Source organism: Stegodyphus dumicola, chromosome 10 (assembly GCF_044657685.1).
Source record: "Stegodyphus dumicola isolate Sdum_Otavi_A_Nest chromosome 10, ASM4465768v1".
NCBI classification, from domain to species: Eukaryota; Metazoa; Arthropoda; class Arachnida; order Araneae; family Eresidae; genus Stegodyphus; species Stegodyphus dumicola.
Genome location: NC_140777.1, coordinates 158,545,573 through 158,568,770, shown reverse-complemented (window position 1 = coordinate 158,568,770; position 23,198 = coordinate 158,545,573). Strand labels below are relative to the sequence as shown.

The 23,198-nt window shown below is 33.8% G+C and overlaps 1 protein-coding gene and 1 long non-coding RNA gene across 3 annotated transcripts in view; one reads left to right on the top strand and one right to left on the bottom strand.

Moving 5' to 3' along the window:
* Window positions 1-23,198, bottom strand: part of LOC118189894 (uncharacterized) — a 170,721-nt gene that overhangs the window by 50,922 nt on the left and 96,601 nt on the right. The window contains exon 2 of one of the 2 annotated variants that reach the window (XM_085825749.1): window positions 16,193-17,775. The exons of the other annotated variant lie outside the window; for it this stretch is intronic. The gene's annotated coding sequence lies outside the window, so the exon portion shown is untranslated. The remainder of the gene's footprint in view (window positions 1-16,192; window positions 17,776-23,198) is intronic. 2 annotated transcript variants of the gene reach the window in all.
* Window positions 21,630-23,198, top strand: part of LOC146995170 (uncharacterized) — a 34,843-nt gene continuing 33,274 nt past the window's right edge. Inside the window, exon 1 of the long non-coding RNA XR_015043597.1 lies at window positions 21,630-21,938. This is a non-coding gene — a long non-coding RNA (uncharacterized LOC146995170). The remainder of the gene's footprint in view (window positions 21,939-23,198) is intronic.

Here is a 23,198-nt window from a genome sequence, read left to right as displayed (position 1 = left end):
GATGAGACCTAGGTAATTTATCTGGCAGTTCTGTTCTTGAGACCTCCTTTGCCGCTTCTTTTGCCAGGGTGTCTGCTTCCTCATTGCCTTTAATGCCCACGTGAGCCGGAACCCACGTGAGGCATGGCCTTTCTAATGGTGGAAGACTGAGGAGGATTTTTCTAATTTCTTGGACATACTGGCTTCTACTTTTGTAACCTTTGATTGCGTCAAGGCTAGAGGCAGAATCACTGTAAATAGTAATGTGGAGAAGTCTGTTCCTCTTCACATAATTAATTGCTGCTTTAAGTGCTGCCAGCTCAGCTTGGAATACTGAGTTCCTACTGCCAAGTCTTCTTTTCCATTTATACACAGCTGTATTACCTTTTAGAACGCAGAAGGCACTGCCAGTACCCGTCTCGGTTTTTGAGCCATCTGTAAATATAGCTGTGTGGTTATCTTTTGGTGTCACATAGTGGCCTAGAATACACTTTTTTAGATGTGTTTCAGCCGGATGTCCTTGAGTCACTGGCTTGTGTTTTTCAAAGTCTTCAGCAAAGTGGTGTTGTTCCCATAGAACTCCATCCTCACCTAGCCTTAACACTCTTGCAATTAACGACTCCCTTTCCGTTTGCAGGTCTAGCGGAGGAATTCCTGCTAGAACCTGCAGAGCTGTCGTTGAAGTAGTTCTGTAGCCCTTGCAGATTAGCAAGAGTTGCAGCCTTTGCATGGACAGAAGTAATCTACGCATGCTTACGTTGAGTGTATTTCCCCAGATCGCTACGCCGTAGAGAACAATTCTTTCTGTTATTGCTTGGTACCACCTCTTAAGCACCCATGGTGGTGCTCCCCACTGCAGTCCTGTTGTGCGTAGCATTGTGTTTGTGAGTGCGATACATCTTTTCCTGAGTTCTTTTAAGTGGGGAATCCAAGAGAGATTATTGTTGAGGATAAATCCTAGGTATTTTATGTTTGAAGAGCATTTTATTGAGCTACCGTTGAGTCTAATGGTAGGATTTCTTTTCATTACTCTTTTACGCCCTATAAATAGCATGGTAGTTTTTTCTGCTGTAATCGTAAGTTTATGTGTTTGTGCCCACTCTAAGAACCTATTTAGTGCATTTTGTGTAATTTTCTCGACATTCTTTCTTCCCGAAGTTACTAGAAGGAAATCATCCGCAAAAGCCTGCAGATGTATTTCGCTCTCCATCTCAAAAATTTGGAACGCTGAATTAGCTACTAGGTTCATGAAAGAAACTCAAAGAACAAAAAATTTCGCTCAGAATTTTACTCTGCAGAACAACTTTATCAAAAAAATCAATAAAAATGTATCTTCTTCTCTACATATAATAAAATAAAGAGTCTGTCTGTGTGTGTGTGTGTCTTTCGTTCGCGCTGCGCGTAAGCTAATAGACCCACGGCTACGAAATTTGGTACACAGACAAGAGCCAGTGCACCTCGAAGCGATTTTTTCGAAATTCGAATTCGAATTTTTTTATTTCATGTTTTGTGACGAAATCGCGTCATTTTGAGACATAATGGGCTATAGGAAAGCGAGATTTTACTCTATACACTCCATTTTTCACATCATCATGAAACGTAGGCACTTAGCTATTTTACGAACTTAAAATAAATTTCTTGTTTCAATAAATCGATTAAATACGAATTTATTTAAGAAAGGGAGCTTACCACCTTCCCAACGGTACTTACCAATCTGTAACTAACCGAAATTTGTGATGACGTCAGAGGTCATATGAGCACGCGTAACTATGAAGTCACAAAAAAATCACGTGATCTCTGACGTCATTTGCGACTTTTTTGAATTTTTTGGCAACACTGTATGAAGATCTTATGGATTTAAGTAGTAATTAGTTCCCACATGCGTGTACTGATTAGCATCGACTATAGCGAATTTTGTATATTCTCTAACTTGTGCTATTTCAGAAAAGACTAACTTAAAAACTAGCGAAGAACAGATAATAGAAAAATTATTCTCATCATAGTTATTAATATCAATAATTTTCCTGTGAAGCTTTTCCTGCGTTTATTTCAGGCATAACATTAAATCATCAAATGGAAGTTGCCAGCATAATTTTCGGAATGGAATGTGTGTGTATTTGTGGTCCAACACTCTCTTCGTTTGCATAAGGAAGCTGGAAATTACCAGACATGAAACCCTACAAGCATCTGCTATCAAAGAAGCTTCGGTTTAGGTTTACAATCATATCTATTCCTTCTTTGTGGAGAATATCTACAATGGATCATTTTTCCTGATAAGTGTTTTGTATGCATTGTTTTTGTATGCCTTTTGTAAGAGTTTCCAGTATCTTGGAAATAAGATTATTGTTCAAATAATTGCAAATCCACCACTTAAAATACGAAAGTATAAGAATTAAAAACATAATTGATTTAAAATAAGGACGAATTTGTAGTCTGATACCTATCTACTTTCTACTTCTTGCAAAATTTATGCATTGGTATGAAAAGCAATAAATATAGACAAAAGAGATTGACATCATTACGTGCTCCTCTTTATGCCTTATATTCTAAAATTCTTAAGTACTCTGAACGTGCTGGAGAAAGAAAAATCAAAATAATTTTTATACATTTCTAAACACCGTAAAACTCTGCTTAATAGAAATTCTTTAAACCGGTTTTATCAAAATGGCGGAGATAAACTAAAAGTAAATCAATGAGTTCGAAAATTAGTAATTTAAATTTTTTTAATGAATTTGTTTTTTCTTTGTTTTATTAGTAAATGCTCATTTATTAATAAAAAGAAATGAGTTCAGAATAATATATGAAAAATCAGAGAGTTGTTAGATCTTTTTTCCAGCATTAGCGCCTGATATGTATATAGATATATAATTTATTTAATAGAACAGGAATTCAATTTTCTCCCAGGTATCTAAAGAACAATCGTAGTCTTTAATGCTAGTGATATATATACATGTACGATATAATAAAATACTATGGCTACGCTAAGAACTAATTGGCTTGCAAACAGAACTAAAACTTAAAATGAACTAATCGCAGCTTAGCTGTACATATGCACCTACCTAGTATACACTGGTGTGCAAAAATTAAGGGCGAGACGGTTTTTTTCAATATAACTTTGTACAAAAGCTTTCCAAATCAACACATTTAATACCGTAAGATCCCCAATACGTAAGGACATGAGTAATGTAAGCAACACTTACTAAAAGAGAAATCAGAGGGATAAAAAGAAGCTTTATTGAAAAAGTAGCATGGAGCGCAATGCGACTGAAGGCCGAAACATCCCTGTGATGGGTGTCCAGCAAGAAACATCCGGTCTTTAATAGGGAATATGATCTCCCCTGACTGCTAGGCAGGTTTCACAGCGTCTGCCCATGCTGAGAATGAGGGTGTCAATGAGTTGTTGAGGCATTGCTGTCCATTCGTCTTGCAGCGCCAATCGAAGCTCCGGAATCGTTACTGGTGGTAAGGTACGAACTGCCAAGCGTCTGCCTAGAAAATCCCATACATGCTCGATGGGATTGAGATCCGGAGATCGTGCCGGCCAATCCATACGTTCAATATCCTCACTCTCTAAGAGCTGTTCGGCAGCTACTGTGCGATGACATGGTGCATTGTCGTCCATGAAAAGGAACTGCGGACCCATAGCGCCTCTAAAAAGACGCACATATGGAAGAAGAATCTCGTTACAATAACGGGTCCCGTTGACTGAACCTGCGTCGAAGATGTGAAGGTCTGTACGACTACCAAGCATGATGCCTCCCCAAACGAGAACACCGCCACCTCCATACCTGTCCCTTTCAATGATGTTCGAGGGATGATTGCGGCTTCCCCGCTCTCTCCAGATGAGTATGCGATGAGAATCGCTACTCAGACTGAATCTGCTCTCATCTGTAAAGAGTACTCGTCCCCATTCATTGTCTCTCCAATTCCGGTGTTCCCGGCACCACAGAGAACGCCTTCTCCGATGGGCAGACGTTAGAGGTACACACCGTACAGGGCGTCGTGCAAACAGACCACCACCGTGCAGTCTTCTAGCCACGGTAAAACGCGATATCGGTCTTCCAGTCGCCTGTGTCGTGTGTCTAGCGATTTCTCCCGCTGTCTGCTGCCTGTTTCTTCTGGCCTGTAAGGCAATATACCGGTCATCTGCGGGTGTGGTTCCTCGTGGACGACCACTACTAAACCCCCGGATAGCTGCTCCTGTAGTTTGAAATTGTCTCCAAAGTCGTGAAACGAGGCTGTGAGCAATTTCGAACTCTGCAGCCACACTTGTCACACTGCGGCCTTTCTCCAACTTCCCAATGATTCGACCTCGGGTAAAAGCATCCAGATGTCGTCTAACAGATTGATTATTCGCCATTTCTCGCTGAGGCAGCAACTCGGTGTGATTTTATCTGCTATACGGCGTGCAATCTCTTTGCCAGAAATACTGATCTTACACCGACAACATGCTTTATACTACTCAGACACTCCCCCATTACGTGTACTTGCATATCTGCGCATGTGCTACCGTACATCACCTTACTTAATCTCTTGATTGTTCTTTCTGTCCGCTCTGCCTCTTCGTACAGCTGATATGCTAATTTTTCGATTTCGTCCTTAATTTTTGCACACCAGTGTAAATACTGCTTCGCGAGCAATTACGTCATTCCTTCTTAACGTCTGCCCTGCCAAACATCTCTGCGCTGCCATGCTTAATTATCGTCCTTGTTCTGTGTCTAAGAGCCCGTGTACATTAAAAATATTGCATTTAACTGTGATCTAAAAATATCTTGTCTACTAAAAAAGATTTGCTGTGCATTATCATGGAATAAAATGATAGTTCTAAGCTGCCACATTAGTATTCAAGTGTCATCTTCCTAACTACGCAGTTTTCAAGCAGAGCATTAAAATATCACACTCACACATACATATACTATATATGTATATAACAGTATCACACACAAAAAATAAACAAAAATATCCTAATATTATTTCCGCATAATATGCTGCTGAAAAATGAATCAGTTATAGACAAAAAAGTAAGAAATTTAGAATCTAATTCACAAAGACATGAAAGATATAAAATTAAAACCAGTAAAATCCTAAAAATTTCCGATAAAAATTAGTAAGTAATTGATTTCAAACCAGAATTTCTGAAATATATATATATATATATATATATATAAATACAAAAAGTAAGAAGAGGAATTCAATCCTGATTCAATGTTATAAAGAGGAGGTACGTCAGATTCAACTGAATCCCTTCCCCTAGGAAAACCATTGCTATGTTCATCCAGAATTAGCTGATGAACCATCTTAAGTAAATTAATTATAATAGTTTATTCAAAAATTCTGAATGCCCCACCCGAAGCAACAGTTGTCCATTCATATAAAATAAAAACATGAAAAACTATTCCACATGAAATAAATCAAGTACCCTAAAAAGCAAAAGAAAAATAGGCTCTGTGCATTGATATTAAACTTCAAATTTAAATGTGATGATTATAAAATATATAAAAATTAACACAGAACCATAATTTTAGAACGCATCACTGTAAGAACAAAGGAAACGACAGCAATCCAAAAGGCAAGAGTAGACGCTAATGATTGGCGCCACTGGTCAAACAAATTGGGAAATGAAAATTTTAAATCTTCCAAAAGGTGAATTTTAAATTTTTAGATTTTGAAAAACATTATAGTAACGCAAGTAAGAAAAACAAATGTTAGAAAAGAATAAAATTTTTACGTCATTGGCTAATCATGACGACTTAGAATAGAGTAGGCCCTCTGTTAATAAAAGTATAGTCAGACAAAATGTAGAGTTTTTTCTCAAGTTTCAAAACGATCCAATTCCTTACTGGCTATGGACACTTTAAAAGTTATCTGAGCACATTTAAGTTCGGTCCAGAGATAATTTGTGACTACAGCGTCGGTAGCGAAGAAAATCTGAGTATGTGCTTCTCCTGTGTTCTAAATTTGACACTGCAAAAAAGATCTTAAAACTGGTACTTAAAAATATTAATATTAACTGGCCTCCAGATTTTCATTAGTTTAATCCTGAAAGAAGTGCCTTTGACTAATTTTGCAAACTCATTTTAAATTATTGTAATCCTTGATTGGTTTTTAAAAAATTTCTTTTACAGTTTACTTTTCTGTGTTGTGTTTCCTACTTACTTCTGTAAGCCCCAAGTATACTTTGTGGTATATTGGGAACTGGTTGTGCTTTTTATATAAAAAAATCGTAAGTGCAGCGTAAATGCTGCTGATGTTGGAAAACATAATAACTAATGAAAATAAATAAATTATAACTTATTGAGGCAAATTTATTTAAAAAATATGTTTTCTTATAAAATCTAAATCAATTTGAAGTAATTATTGACTTTTAAAAGTAGGAAACTGTAAAAAGCTTTGGCTAAGAGTACAGATTTTTATTAAAGAATTTATCTCAAACCTAATTAAATTTTTTATGTTATGAAGTAATAATTAAACAATTAATGATGTAGCTGATTAATTAATTTCAGATAAATACGTCATCAGGAGGCAAGTTTTAATCTGAACTTTATCTATTAGCTAACATCTGGTTTTCAAAAACGTTTCTATTTTTCATAATTGCTCAGAAGTAACTAATGTTTATTCAGTTATTTACACTTCTGAAAATTAAGGATTCCACCCCTATGTTTCAAGGATACTAAAAATCGAATTCAAAATAGGAAAAACATCTTTTTAGTGGAAAAAAGAAGCACCTTGGTTTTGTTAAGTATGTAATGTAAAAATCGCAAAATTATACTATCAATTTCAAAATAAATAAATATAACCACTAAAAACTAAAATGTAAGTAATATATACATTCTAGAAATAGATATAATAATATATAAATACACTTCTGCACAAAAATATAAGCAGCAAAGGCAAAACATGGAATAAAACAAAAACTATTTAAATGGATATTCCTGAAATTTTATCCAAGAGGTTGGTATGGCATTGCTAAACTACATAGCAAACAATAAAGCAAATACATACAAAAACAAAAGTATTACGAAAGTGCGCGAAGATCAAGTGGGTCGGAAGAAAGTGCAATGGAAACATCACGCTAATAACTGGTATGATACCCTCTAGCTGAAATGCATGCTTGACAGGGGTGAGGAAAGCCGGTAACAGTGCCGTTGATCGCTGGTTGTGGCAGAAGTCCCATTCCTGTAACGCATGTCTGAGCTCGTGAAGGGTGCCTGGCGGCACACTGCGACCTGCTATCTGTCGTCCCAACATGTCCCACACATGCTGTATGGAATTTAGGTCAGGTGATCTAGCAGGCCACGGCAGATGTGGAATGATTTCCTTCTCCAGATAACTCCGCATCACTTGAGATCTATGCGGGCGGGCATTATCGTCCATAAACATCGCATCTGTACCCATTTGCAGTGATAAAAGGACGCACAAGAGGATGTAGAATTTCATCGCGATATCGCGATGAACGTGACGGAACCATAGGAATAACGTAGAGGTGAGTGCGGTCGTTTATTCCTATCTCAGCCTATATAAATTTGCCTTCTCCTCTGTAATGGTTTTTTCCGACGATGTTTGGTGCCCGATAGCGCGTCTATGGCTCTCGCCATATCATTGCCCTTAGGGAATCGTTCTGGATGTTAAATTGAGACTCATCCGTAAAGAATACGAGGCCCCACTGCTGTGGTGTCCAACTGAGATGTTCATGGGCCCAATTCAACCTCCTTCTGACAAGGACAATGCGGGAACACAAAACCGCAGGTCAGGTTGTCGGGAGTTTAGTCCACCTTTATGCTGTCGTCGCAATACAGTTTGGCAGGATATGGGCCGTCCTGCAGCATCAGAGAGATACGACGCCAGCTGTCATCCTGTTAGGGATCTACGGCGTCTTGCACATAGCAAGAAGTAGCGATCGTCTGCCATTGTGGTAATCCTCCGGTTTCCAGACCAATGCCTTCTGCAGGGGTTTTGATCCCTTCGAACAGTCGTTTGATTCCATAGTCGTTTGATCACACCACGATGCATATTCAGCTCTGTCGCAGCAGTGGATTGTCTGCTATGATCTTACAACATCCCGACAGCTCTTCAATGTATTTCATCGTGCAAATAACAACGTTTCATCGTGCATCTAACAACCAAGAGAACTATACCGCTGTAATCCTTCTCTAATAACGATGCAAAAAATACGATTCATAGTTATACATTTTTCAGACTGATGCAATATGGAACCCACATAAAAAATCTCGATAGAAAAATAAGCTAATTCTCTCTTATTATATCAGCAACAATGGTACGCAGTTTTTAATGATTTTCATCTTTATAATCAAATGGTCGTAAAAGCTCAAGTTCCATCCAATATTTCCCCTGTATTCAATTTTAATCGATTAGAATGTGGTAGATTTATCATAATTGATCAGAAATCAATAACGCTAACAAATAAACACACAAACAAACATTCTTCTTTATATGTATTGATTTTGTAAAACTCACAAATTTTTGATAAACAAACTCTACGATTCGAGCAGTAGCAACACTTTTCGAAGTGAAGCATTTTTATCTCCAACGCGCGACACTGTTGCCACTCGGAAAAATGAGTGCGAAAATTAGCGCTTTCAGAGTTTTTAATTAATATTTTGGCTGATTAAAGTCGTACGAAGATGGGAATAGACGAAATGGCTTCCCACGAATTTTTGGAATCGGAAATAATGTATTTAATGTTTGACAATGCTTTTTTTATTTCATCGTAAAACTTAGAAATTTTTTAAACAAACACTACGATTTCAAAGCGAGCAGTGCCAACAACTTTCGAATAAAGCAGATTTTCATCTCCAGCTTGCGAGATTGTTGCCACTCCAAAAAATGACGGTGAAAATTCTCGTTTTTCCAAGGTTTTAATTAATATCTCTTGAGTTTAGCTACTTTTTTTTTTTTTTTTGAAAAAAAGGACGTCTATATATATATACATTTATATATATATATTTCTTATATATATAAGAAATATATAATAATTTATTTCCTAAACAGTATTGATTAATTGATTATATTATCTCCTAAGTTTAATTAAAGTAGAATTATTTTAAAAGTGTGCATCCATACTGGTAAGTTATATTTTGAAAGATGTTTTGAAGTAATTTGAAAGCAAAATGTTAATAATGTTTTAACGGGGACTGGAGTTAAATCATCACGAGGAATAATATTTCAATTGTAAAAGGAAAAATTAAAACATGTAATCATTGTCATTGATCGGAAATTAGTTGACTTTTCAAGGGGAACAAACCAACTCCCGTTCAATGAACAATAATTGATAAAAATACGTAAATACGAAAGTGTTTCGTCTTTACTCGAGTTATAAGTTTAAGCCAAACCGGCAATTCTAGTCAGGCCAAATATTTCCGCGAATAGTTGCTACTCAAAGAACTTATTCTCATGAAGCATTTTAGTCAATTCAATTTGGAGTAAAAATCAATTACTGTAGAGAAATCCTGTAAAACTCGAGTAACCGTCCCCGACACTTTCATCTTTATGTATTTGAGTACTATATTATTTGTAGAAATTAAACATTGGAAATTGTCATTATGAAATCGAATTCAAAGTAAAGTTGAATATATATATATATATGTCATAATAAAAGCACAAGGAAAAGACGGAACACTGTCGTGCGTGATTAGATCCATATTGAAGAAGAATTTTGATTGCGTAGTATTTAAAGAACTTGGCAGTCGAGGCAGTTTTAATTCCATTTTTATTTCCAATTGATATTTGTGGCCACAATCACTTGGCACTCTAGTCGTGCCTTTCCACAGAAGATTTACATTTTTGATATTGTTGGGATAGAAAGCAAGCCAGCGAAATTACATCTTAGCACAGTAGAGAGCAAAAGCTGAAGTGCGTAGTTATGCAAGATGGAGGCACGCGAAGAGAAAAGTTTTTGTTTGCAATTCGGTGATTGGTCGTCAAGAGGCATCTGGTATTAGCGGTTACCTAAGATCGCATGATTAATTTGAATGACGCAATGCAGATAAGTTATTACGATTTTAGAATAGAGAGGAAGAATTAATGTTTATAGTTATATTATAATTCTGATTCATACATTTTTATCTTACATATATATATATATAATTGAAAAGCTAGTAAGTACTGTGCTGTAAGACCTATTTGGTCTTAAAAATTTTTTGCGCAGTATGCTGCAAAAATTATGAAATAATAATAAGAAAAATTGTAGTGAGCTCGCCAAAAAGTTACCAGGAGCAGTGGCTCCAAGAAATAGTTCAACGCAGTATTTAAAAAAAAAAAAAACAATGACATTGAAGGGTGAAAAATTAGGCTACACGCGAAATAAAATGTAGAATATAAAAAACAGTTAAAATCAATCGTTGGAAATATGTGAAATTAAATCGTTGGAAACATGTGAAAGGCAAAAAATACAGTAAAAACCTATCGATGTGATGAGTGAAAAGTTAACACATATATAAAACAGATCGACGGAACAAGTTAAAACAAAATTAAAACATATGAAAAATTATAAAAATTACAAAGCGGAAAATGGTAAATTAGCCTAATTCGACTTCCAAACTGGCTTTTCAAGGGAAATTTCAGTTGGACGTCGAACTAAGCTAACACTATTACGCGCTTCGCCGAAACAGACAATTGAAACTCTTGTGTGACGAAAAATTTTTTAAATAATATGAATTATCCCCCCAAAAAATCTTTTGGAGCTTCAATTCTCTGTTCCAATTTTCCGATGCGTCCGCAAAAAATGACACATTAAGGTGTAAAAAATGTAAATGCAACTCCGATGTACAGCTGAAATTAAAATAAAAATAAAATAAATAACGGTCTGCTATAAGTCAAACTATACAATAACGTACGGGCTGGACTGCTAGCTTAATTAAACCTTTATGAATTTTATAGATCTGAAATTAAATTTAAATGAAAACAAACGCCGTGGGTCTTGCTAAGACAAAGAAAATAATAAAAAAAAAATAAATAAATAAATAAATAAAAAAAAAAAAAACAGACCTGTGGCTATGCTGTCCTCTTGATCGCGAAGCAAATTTGAAAAGGGGTTGTAATGCCCTCTGTGTCTTTCAAAGCCATCCCTCTCGTCGTGTGACGTAGGCGGGGGAAACAATGTCACTGTGTAACAGCCAATGCGATTAGATTGCCCTTTGGCGGGAACTCGTACCCCCCGAGTTAAAGAGGGGTTGAAAGACTCGAAAAGACATGGAAAAAATTCAAAATGTCGTCAGTCAAGTTGTAGAAGAATAAAACTGTTTCTAAATGTGAAAATGGCTAATTCAGCAAAAAATACTTAACATGGCCATAAAAGTAAGAGTAAAATGGAAAAAAGTCATTTGTTAATAAAAGTCGTAATTCTTCAAGCTAGAGGGCGATCAAGCTACAATGAAAAACGAAAAGGCCCGATTTGTTACTAAAAGTAGAATTGGCCATCAAAGTAATTTAAAACTATTAAAACAATAGTATTAAAAGTATTGTGCCAAAATCTTTTGGAGGAAAGAAAATGTATATATATATAAGTTTGTCACACTTTAATTCTAATGTTTAAAATATGCCTTAGCTTGATAAGCATATTATTTGCAATTAGTTTTGAATTTTACTTATAAATAGTCAAATGTTGATATTGTTTATTTAATATTTTATATTTACACCTTTCATTGCACTTTATTTTACTTATGTTAAGATTGTCAACGGTACCACAGTATCTAAGCGACGTTTTGGCGTAAGCACCGGGAATTTTCTTTTAACTTGTTTCCTAAATTTTGCAGCTCAATGCGCAAAATTTTTTGACCACAAAGGACTATTTTAGTTTGTTCTCTTTTCTTTAATTATATTTCTTTTATATATATATATATATAAGAAAAGGAGAGGTTGAAAACCTAGCTAGGGCCGTAAAAGGCGTTTGAACATCCTACCTAATTCGTGAAATTACATGTAAAACAATGCCAAAACATCTAAATCAAAGATAAATTTAAAAAAAAAAAAAGTAAGCAAAAAAAAAAAAAAAAAAACCTATTCAATCTACATAAAATAGAAAAATTGTACCTATAAAAACATGGTTAATCTTCTCTCTTCAAAGCTTCAAACAGAGCTTATCAAGAGAAAAGTGCTTGAAGCTCTCAACTAAGTTGATTGCACCCTCTGGAGTGTTCTCCGTCGAAGGTGGGTCGAAGCAGTTTAGCTAGTGCGGCGGGACACCTGTACGACCAATAAGGAATAACTGGTGTCCTGTGTCACTTAAACTTGTACCTATCACTCATACTGTACTCATACTCTACTCATACTGTACTCCGTTACGAATATGTCTTATAGAATTCTATTAAAAATTCCAATGCTAAACTTCTTTAGAATTATTCAGAATTATCGCCCAATTTTCCATAAACTAGGCCAGAGGTCTTTTAAAAAAAACCTATAAAATTTTATGTACAGCTTGTGCACAAAGATTCTGTAGAGATATGCGTAGATATTCTGTAGAGATTCTTTAAAACTTTATGCAGATTTTTTTAAGGTCCCCAAGGCTTAATTTATAAAAGTAGAAGTGCCGGAGCCTACGGAAGACCGTCAGGAAAGAGGAACAAGAGTTAATAAATAAAATGACTATTAAAATCATTAATAATTAAAAAATTATATAGTTAGTGAGTATTAAATTAATTAATAATTATTTAATTGACACTAATAATTAATATTTATTAATTACTCTTTAATTTATAACTATTTTTTAATTAATTCATAAGTAATTTATCATTATTTATTAAAATAATTAAAGATTAAACTCATTAAATGATTAAAATTAAATAAAATGTAAAGAGGTAAATTAAAATTCTATAAGCGATTTTTAATATAATTTTATTGCTAAAAGTAAGATTTTCGAGATCAAATTTTTACTAAAATAATTGTTCAGTTAACATAAAAGAAGTGCCGGAGCCTTCTGATTTAGGACTCCGGTGCGCTGCGGCTAGAATTAGAATATATCTAGAAACTAAGAAGTACCGAAGCCGGGTTCTCCACTGGGCTTCGGCGCAATTCAAGCTCTGAAGGTCCCACATCCAGAATCTTATATATAATATGTATAGAATCAACTAACAGAATTCGACTGAAATGAACAGATCTATTCTATAGAAAATTGGACCATAATTCTAAAGAAGTTTCCTTGCTTTAATTTTCTATAAAAGATCCTGAAGGCGCATTTGAGTATTTGAAAGCCTTATAAAATGTATAAAATTTTATTTTCGGATTAAAAAAAACGAATTAAATTTTCATTTTTGGGTAGAATTTAACGTTGTCTAAATTTTGGAATGATCTAACACGCGGAGAGGAATAGAAATTTTCGGAACAGACGCGATTTTTTTTTTCCTAATAAAAAATTCAATATGGTTTGGATTTCAAAAAATATTTAAATAAAACTAAAAACATTTTAAATAATATTTAAGTTGCATTAAAATTAAGAAATCTTTTCTCTCATCAGGGGTACATATACATGAATTTTAGGATTTAAAATTTTACAGTTAACAGTATAAAGTTAATGCTTTAATTAATTTTATGACTTAAATTGATTTTATGCCTTTACACGGTTTAATTTTTGTATTACATAGGCAATACTGTATATAAAATTGCACAAAATGTTACATACATTTAGAAGCTATAAAAATGCTAATCTAGATGGAAAAAAGCTAAAATTTCCATACAGAAATTATTCAATACTTATGAATAAAATGGGTTTATTTTTGCTTTCATTTATCCCACATAGTATATGAAAAACTAAAAATTTTCTTTCATTACAATTTGAAAACTACTCAGATTTCTATAGAATACCATTCTACTACGGTTTTATAAAATTTCTGTATGATTATGCACAGCAGCATGTTTACAGTTCTAGTGTGTGAAAACTTTATAAAATTGCTGTAGATTTTTATACATAAGCATTTCTGGATTTAGGATTACATATAAACTTCTAGAGAAATTTCTTTATATTTCTGTCAGCTTCCATCAAAAATTTTCGCAGTGGCATCGACAACGACAGGCGGAACCCCTTCTTCTTGGCTTATCTGGACTATGTTCACATCAGGAGTTCTCAGTCATCAGGAAATAGAAATTCAGTATTTCTGAGAAACATGTTAGCGGAAAATTACATTTGGGTGATATTTTTTGTCCTCCTTGATCTTACAAGATGGACAGCTATTTTCTCAAAATCCGAGTAAAAGAACGGCAGTTCTTGGAATCTTAGAAAGAAACGTATTTTTTATTAGCTATTACTGCATCCATCTTCATCAATTAAGAACCTGTACTTGATCTAATTAAACTTCAGTACTTATAGTTACCTCGTTATCATAGGTTAGCTTAAGGACGATGCACGGCTTTTAATATTTATTAACCAGATAGCTTATCATTTCGCCTTTAGTGTCACTTCCACTTTCGTTTTTCCACCAGAACTGGGACATAATTTCCTCATTCTTGGGAGTGTAATTTGTGGTTTATCTTGGGCAACGTTCCTGATGATGAGACAGTTAAATGACCATTTCTGACGAAAGAATTAAGTTACAAGTGGCCGGCCTTTAGGAACAGCAAGTTTCACTTTCTCAATTCTCCAAATTTTTGGAGAATTGAGAAATATACACATCACTTCTAGCTTTGGCAACAGCATGAAGAATTTTAGTTTGGCTCTCAAGCAGTTGCAAGATCCCCCCCTTCCGTTGCGCTTAATAGGAAGGTCTGGCATTTACGAGTAAAATACGATTCCTCATTTTTGCTATATAATCAGAAAAGGACTGCATATTCTGTTACTGTTAAGTTAAAAATTATATCTCTGAGCAATGCTATGGGTGCAACTGAAGATGATAATATCTACGAGAAGGCTAACAGCGGTGCTAATGGTCAAAAGGATAACAATGACATTCACCCGGATTTGCCTCGAAGACTTCTTAGAATTGCTAGAAAATTTAAATCAAATATCTGTACAAAAAATGATAATGATGTACACTAAGATTCAATAAAATAAAAAGAATAATTTCTCAATTAACTTATAATATTGTTTTGTGAACAAATTATTAAGTTGACCACCAGAGCTCAGCAGTAAAGAATTTGATAAACCTTTTCGGCTTACAGTATATGGAAATAACTGGCAAGTGAATAAAATTTTGCGGTCCGATACACAGAGTCCTTTTTTTATACTGAATTATTTGATTTCTGGCATTTTTATTCATTCAAGTATATGCAAGTATGGTTCACACCAGAAAATCATATAATTTTGAAGTCTCGTATTAATCGAATTCCATTATACAAAGCAACATGCATGCTTGCGAATACCAGAAAGTATAAAAGTATCCATTAAAAGAGATGTGAAATAATTCTGATTAAAAATCATGATTTTCTTTAAATCACTTTTAATTAGTATTTTTAGTGTTAAAATTTGAAATAATACTCATATGTAAAAGCATAAGTAGCCTTTTACTAAAAGTTCCTATAGAATTCATTAAAAAATGCAATGTTAAACTTCCTTAGAATCCTTTAGAATTATGGTTAAATTTTCTATAAATTAAGTCAGAGATCCTACGTAGAATTAAAAAAAAATCAGATATAGCTTCTATAGAGATACAGAGATATATATGTAGATATTCAAGAGATTTGTACAGAGGTCCTATAAAAATTTGTAAAGAATTTCTGAAGATTCACATACAGAATCTGCCATAATCTGCACAGACTCAACTAATAGAATTCTACCGGAAATATTAAATAACTGATAAGATTATAGAAAATGGGTCACAGTACTAAAGAATTGTAAAAAAAATTTCCCTGCTTTAATTTTCTATAAATAATCCTACAGATGTTTTTGAATATCTGATTGGTTGGTTGGTGTCGTGTCCTCTGAGTCAAATGGATCCATGCATGGAAATCACAGCTTTTCCCAATTCCACACTATTTTCACTATACAGCCCTCCCTGGAAAAAAAATTCCCTCAAGCTTTGCAGAGCTGCAAAAAGTTCGGGACAAAGCTCTGTTTCGGGGCAGTTTCTACAAATTCTATATGATCTGGTGCCATTTTCATTCCTCTAAAATGGCAGGTTCTCAGTCTAGTAATGGTCTTTGTAATTTTTCTGTTTGTATCAATCTCACATATCTGATAGTCTTTCTTAATAGATTTCTCTTTGAGTCTATATCTGGCAATGGCATTAGCATCTTCAAGAGCGACGGGAATTGAGTTGAGATTTCTTACCTTTTCAGCCAGTTAATCGGCTATCTCGTTTCCATTGATTCCAACATGTGCAGGTATCCATTGCATAGCCGCATGCCTTTCCCATCTTGGTTGATTATTTTTAGGTGTTGGTGTGTATCCTGGGCGAGTCTTGAATGTCCTTGCAGTATTGTCTCTAGGGCACCTTTAGCGTCACAGTAAATTACAAGTCCTCTGGCTTTATCATTAATTCTCAGAAGTCGTAATGAAATCGATGTAAATTCTCAGAGCCTCCTGGATTGCTTTTAATTCACATGCGAAGTTGGAAGCGATGTGGCCTGCTCTATGGCTTTGGAGTATAGTTGCTCCATTTGGTACAGTGATGTGAATAGAGGCTTCACTCTGTTGGATAGTCTCATCTGATGAACCATCTGTGTAATTTTTTTTTTTTTTTTCCAAATCAGCTCCCAAAAAGGACTCAATTGTTCGATTACTTTCTGCCTTGATAACAGCTTCAGTTTCCTTTCTTGTACAATTTTTGAATACATAAAAGGCATTATAAAATAAAAAAATTCTTTTGGGATTAAGAAAATTTTAACTTTTGAATAAGAATGTTTTAACTTTGTCTGAGGTTTTAGACTGTTTAGTCAGAGCGTGTTACGCCTGCTGAAGATCATGTTGCTAGTTGATGTTCTACGATAGCATTACTGTCTACGGCGTTGCTTTAATCTTGCAGATAGTGCTTTCAGGCCGGTATAGGTTTGAGCCAACTTACGCGTTAATTATTTCTGCGTAGCCTTGGGCTTACTTTAGAGTTTAGTTTAATTTTGAATGCTTTACTTTGAGTTTACGCCACAAATGCAGACTGGTTTTGTAAGCACCAGCAGTGCCTTCTGCTCAGCTAATTGAGTTCTTCATAAAAGTGTCTTTTACACCCTTCTTACGCTTCTGTTTGCTTACTGGACATAGCGATAAGTCGCTTAGATCCATTCGGACTTAGTATATTTTACCATAAAGAGTGAGACTCTGCAATACAGCAATTAAAAGCATTAATTTCAAGAATTAAAATTTTATAATTAACAGCAAAATTTAATCTTTGAACTAGTTTTGTGGTTTAAATTGATTTTATGCTTTAATAATATTTAATTTTGCCACATGTATGAGATACAGTACAAAACTTGAACGAAATATTACATACATTTAGAAACTAAAAAGCAAAACCTTCCATTCAAAACTGAATTAGCCTTATGAGTAAAAAATTTATTTTGCTTTTATGAATCTTATATAATGCATCAGAAACTAAAAATTTGCTTTGATTAAAATTTGGAAAATGCGGATTTTTGAGCAAAGTTTCGTAGAGGGTTTGTAAAATTTTTGTATGATTTTGGAAAGCAGCTCTTCTATAGAATTCTGTTCCGTGAAAGATTTAATAACATTTCTTTAGAGTTTTAAACAGAAGCATTTCTACAGAGAGGATTATGATTCAAGTTTCTTTAGAGATTTTCATACAGCTCTATCAGCCTCTGTAAAAATATTTCATGAAAGGAAACTACTAAGTACGCATTCTTTCTTTCATTCCTCCCCCCTCTCCATCCGTTTGCACTTGTTATTCTACGCGAAGAAACCTAAAAATAAAAAAAAGAAGGTAAAAAAAGGGCTTTTTAAGTAAAAAATAAAATAGTAGAAGCTTCAAAACCTAGATATGAATAAAGATGGCAAAATAACATCTCCAAAATATAAAATTTTATTTATGAATACCTTGTCGCCGGTTGACGCCTTAAGGACGAATGTACAACAAGCTTTCAAAATGGTATTTAAACATTCCAAAGATAAGAAAAAGAGAAGATATGCCATTATCGTTACATTAAAAGTAAAGGAACATTTGAATATATCTTTTTGACGACATTTACAATGACTTAGACTCTGCAGAATGAAATATCAAATTTATATCTGCTGCCAAAAAACTCTTCGACGAAATGAATCTTTTTAAAACAAAATATTTATATCAGATATCGCAGAATGCGCCAGTTAATACCTTTGCAACAAAATTTAAATCACTTTTAATTTTTATTTATATTTCTATATGAAATATACAATTTATTTTATTATTGACAGCGAACAATACAACAAGTTATGAAAAAAAGTTTGATCACTTAAAAACTGGAACTGAAACGGATATGTCTATTTATTTACATTGAAATTTTCAATAGAAACGGAACGAGCGAATGACTACTGCCTTATTTACAGAAATAACAACAAACATTTTAGCAATAACAATAAGTATAACTGGGGGTGGTACATTTTGGGGCCGGCATTTTTCACATGAAATGTTATTTTATAGGGCTTTGTTATGTGGATCTTCGAAGCAGGTGAATAATGAATTGCCATGTAGAATTCAATTAGAAGGAAAATGGTTTTTACATTAGGTCACTGCTAGATTTCAATATCTACGTACTCTTGCTGTACTTTCTTTACTCCGTGTAAACTTTCGACTGAAAAATACGAATGTTAAGTAAATTATAATCACGATGATATTAAAAAAGAAACATTTCTCGTTAAAGAGAAGTATTTCTGAGTTTTATTTCTATTATGGGTAGGAAAAACGAAACGGAGACATGGAAGGGAAGTCCTTTTGAACGTCGGCGATTTTTTCTAAAATACGAACTCTAGAACTAAGTTCCAAATATTATAATACTGCAGTAAATTTTTGTCACAATTACTTTAAGTGCTGGTAATTCTGAGAAGAGTTTTTAAAATAAAAAATCCTTTAAAAAGTTTCTTAAGACCTAAAAATGTATATTTTCGTTTTAGGAAATCTCTTTATGGAGTCCGCATAACAACCACTGGAGCAATGAAGTAGACATCTAGAGTGTTACTGATGGTTTCGCGAATAGAAAAATAAACAATATAATAATATAATTTTAAAATGTTGGAATTAAAGTTTTGTTTTAAAACTCTAAAGTGTTATATACAGTTTTAATTTATTTCTTTACATTTTTTTTAGCTATTTGCTTGTGTACGGAGAAAAGCGGCAAATTGAAAGATTGCTCCAGACAGCAAACTCAACGATCGCCCTGGAGGCAAAAGTTCTGGTTATGCCTCTGATCCCATAATTGCTCAATAAGATTAAGTCATCGTGGCAACTAGTGCCATACTGGTAATCGGCAGAATGATTAGTCCTGTATCACCATACATATTGTCAAATGAGTTACTAGCAGGGTTATCCTTCGGATGAGAAAATAGCAGAAGAACTGACACTATCTTGCTGGTACAAAACATCACCTTTGGAGAAATGACAATCATGAAGGTTGGTTGAGTAGTTAATGGTTAATAAATTTACGATGATGTTGCCAATAGAAATTCTGAGGAGAGGTGGTTCTTGCTCTTCCAAATGAATATATCTCGGACCAAGAGATAGCCACACTCACTTGCACAACCTCTTGCTTATTTTTTAATTCATTTTTAAGAAAGATTTTTAACATCATGTGGCTGCCTCATGAATACGTTCGTCTAATCGAAACATGACTCAATTCATCAAGTCCCTTACTAATTAGTCATCTAATGTCCAGTAACGAAATTTTCTAACCTAAGTGAAGGAACATTACTTGACGCGTTGGTGTCAATAGTATTAGTTGACGATGACTAAACTAAATGCAGTGCATGCTGCATATATGTACTTCATTGACTAATGTTGAAGAGGCACTGATACTGAACTGGAATCTAATTTAACGCAATGATTCCTATGTTTGGGTGTATGCCATCAATTTAAAGCTTCAGTGGTTTGATCTTGCTCATAACAAAAGCACTATATGCTTATGCGTATTATTGATATTTTTCGGAAATAATATATTCCTTGTGTATTTTTCCCGCTTTTGTTCATTACGACCCAAAAACATTTGCCAACTCAGAAATAATCCCATATTTCTGCAGCTTACGTTTAACAGACTTATTGACGTTTACCACATCAAAATTGCAGACTCTTAAAATCCATTCATCTAATATTTAGTTGAAATTATTTCCATGCCAGAAACTTTCTGTCTACCCACGTTAAACTAATCATCACGAAGCGTCAGCGCATGAGCGAAAAAACAATCCATTTGGAAGAAAGAGTAGTTATTGCCAACGGGCTTTCTGAATAGGCATTTTCATGGTTTTTCCCAAGTGTAACGTGTATACGAGTCAGCTTCCTTTAGAAAGTACTCCACGTAGGCACCCCTCAGACAGATAGCCCTCGAGTGCTTTGCACTAATCAAATAAGCGAAACCAACACGTCTCTCTTCTTTAAAGTGCAAATCGGAATTTCCTGGCACGTTCCAACAAGAGTTTCGCCATTGGTGGGTGGACTGTATTTAGGAATTTTTGTTAACTTTTCGCGTTTTTTCAAAGCGCCTTCTAAAGAAAAATTTGGAAATTTATTAATTCAAAGCATAATATTAAATGAAAAAAATCGCAGTTTTTTAAGGATTTATTTAATATAACTAAATTATAGCGTAATTTATTTATTTAAAAAAATTCTTGTTTATCAAACTGGAAGTATTTCCTTATATAAGCTGAATGATATCATTCTACATAACATTCTAATTACATAAGCTGAATGATACTTTTTCTTAGTTTTAACAGAAGCTGAATGATATCTGATAAACATAGTACAAAAGTATGTACAAAAACTTGTGCAAAACAAGGCTTTTATATGCAATTTTAGACAGTAACGGTTTAAATAGTAACAGATGTTTTACAAATGCTAGTACAACTTTCAAATACTTAAATTTTCTTTCGTTCTTTTCTTTTCTTTTTAGCTTAAGTCAACAAAAGTTTAAAGGCTGTTTTTAATAGCGGTAAAATACTGTTAAGAAACTCTTTTTTCCCCCCTTAATCTCCAATTTTTTTCCCTCTCTCACTCTTTTTTGTAAGAAACTTTGTATCATTATGGGTGAGTCGTAACTTTCGTAAAAAGGTCTACTCCGATGCGGTGAGTGAAATGAGTTTTAAGAAATTTTGGTGCACTAGATTTCTATGTGAGAATATTACAATAATCATTCTGTAATATAAGTAATAATCATTCTTTTTTCCCCTTTAATACAGTATCAACATCCATAAGCTTTCCTTTTTGGTGATAACTTTAAATTTTGGATGAAAATTTTCTGAAGTTTTAAATTAAACGATTATGCTTTTACACACTGAATAGTGAAATATTCCTCGTGCTCTAGAAGTAATTAACAATTTAGAAAATTCTCAAAGATTTATATATGTTACTTTTCTGATAAATATAAATTTAAACGTTTGTTGTGTTCTTATACCTGAAACATTTTACTCCAGAAGCGCATGTTTCTGTAAAGAGTTTGGAACCACTCTCCAGTTTGGTAAAAAGGCAGATTTCTTTTCATTCAATTTAAAAATTCGCTCCGTCATTCCATGATTCAAGTAATTCTTTGTTTCGCGATCGTATATTACATCACTTGCTAGCGAGATTACCTTTTATCTTAGTACAGACCGCAAACTGATGTGTCACTCACCCAGTTCAGCAGTGACACTTCATCTACAAGCAGTTCATCGCATTACTAAAAGAAACTATCAAAACCCCGCCTTATTCGCTTAACTACAAAAGTTTTCTAGTAGCTCTAGAGAAAGGAAGTTTCAAACTCAAAACGCTTCACGTACTTCAATTCATCCTCAGGGTTGCCGACAACGGTCTGCGTTTGAAAAATTACGCCAAACTTGTAGCCAAGCTGGAGAACGGAAGTTACCGCTACATCATCTCAAGTTGTTTGCGATGTGAAGACGAAAAAAGGTGAACCGCCCTATGTTTCTTTTAACTTCTCTTTCGCCCATTTGAGCAAAAAAGAAAATGGCCATATCTCATATCAGATAGCTGCGCCATAAATTAAGTGTTTGCTTAACTGAACTAAAAAAATTCACATCTAGGCTTTATATCGTGCAATTTATACTGATAAATTTCGGTGACAAGAATATGAATTCATTTAACATACGAAATTCGTGATGTTTCGCTTTCACTTTGTTTTTGACCAAAGAATCCAGACGTTTTATAAACGTTTTATCAATGTGTTATTTATTTAATTAATTAATTTTTTCGTGTGCAGAAGGTTATTTCAGTCCGCAAAAACATAAGAATACGAATCCTTTTGTTATCACGCGAGAGTAATTAAGGGAATAGCGGGAAAAATTCCGTTGTTTAACGATCTCCGTAATTAGTCCTTTTTTTACTATTCATAAACATCCAAAAAAGGGTATATTCGAATTTGAATAGCTGAAAATTTCTGTGATGTACTGTATTCGTATAATATAGCAATGTGACCAGAATTTTTACTGTGGGGATTGCGATGACGAAGTTCATGGCCTGGGGTGGTCCCTGGATTTGTGTTCCTCTCTATACAATAACTTATAACTAAAAAATGTGAAAAAAAAAAAAAAAAAAAAAAAAAACATAGGAAAATAAATTAAAAATCTAAGTTCATTTTTTAAATAAAACTTTAATCGCAACATTTTAAAACTGTATTGTTATTCTGTTTGTTATTTTGTTTAAAAAGTCATAATTATAAAAATCTACTTCAATGCTTCATTTAACTGTTACGTAGATAGTATATAAAGAGTTCCTGAATACAAAATATATATTTGTCGGTTTTAAGTACTTATTGAATGATTTTTATTTAGAAAACTTTTCTTACAATTAGCAAATTTCTTAAATGATTTTCATTTAAAAGCTTTCCTTACAATTAGTAATATTTACAGCAAATATGAGAAAAGTTCTTAACAGTATAAAACTATTTGGAATTTTGTTCTTTGAAAAATATCTGAATTTGAGATTGCATTTTAGAGCAAACTGTAGAAGTTCAAAAGGACAGCCCTTAAACTTCCTCGTTTCCTTTTTCCTAGCAATAACGGAAGAGGAATTTTTCCTTATTAATGTCATTGTGATAATTTTAGCTGATATTCGTATTTTTCATTGAAAAGTCTCGGATGTAGAAGGTGTAACAAGAATATGTAGCCGTTGAAATCTTGTAGTGATTTTTTTTAATACTATATCTGGTCT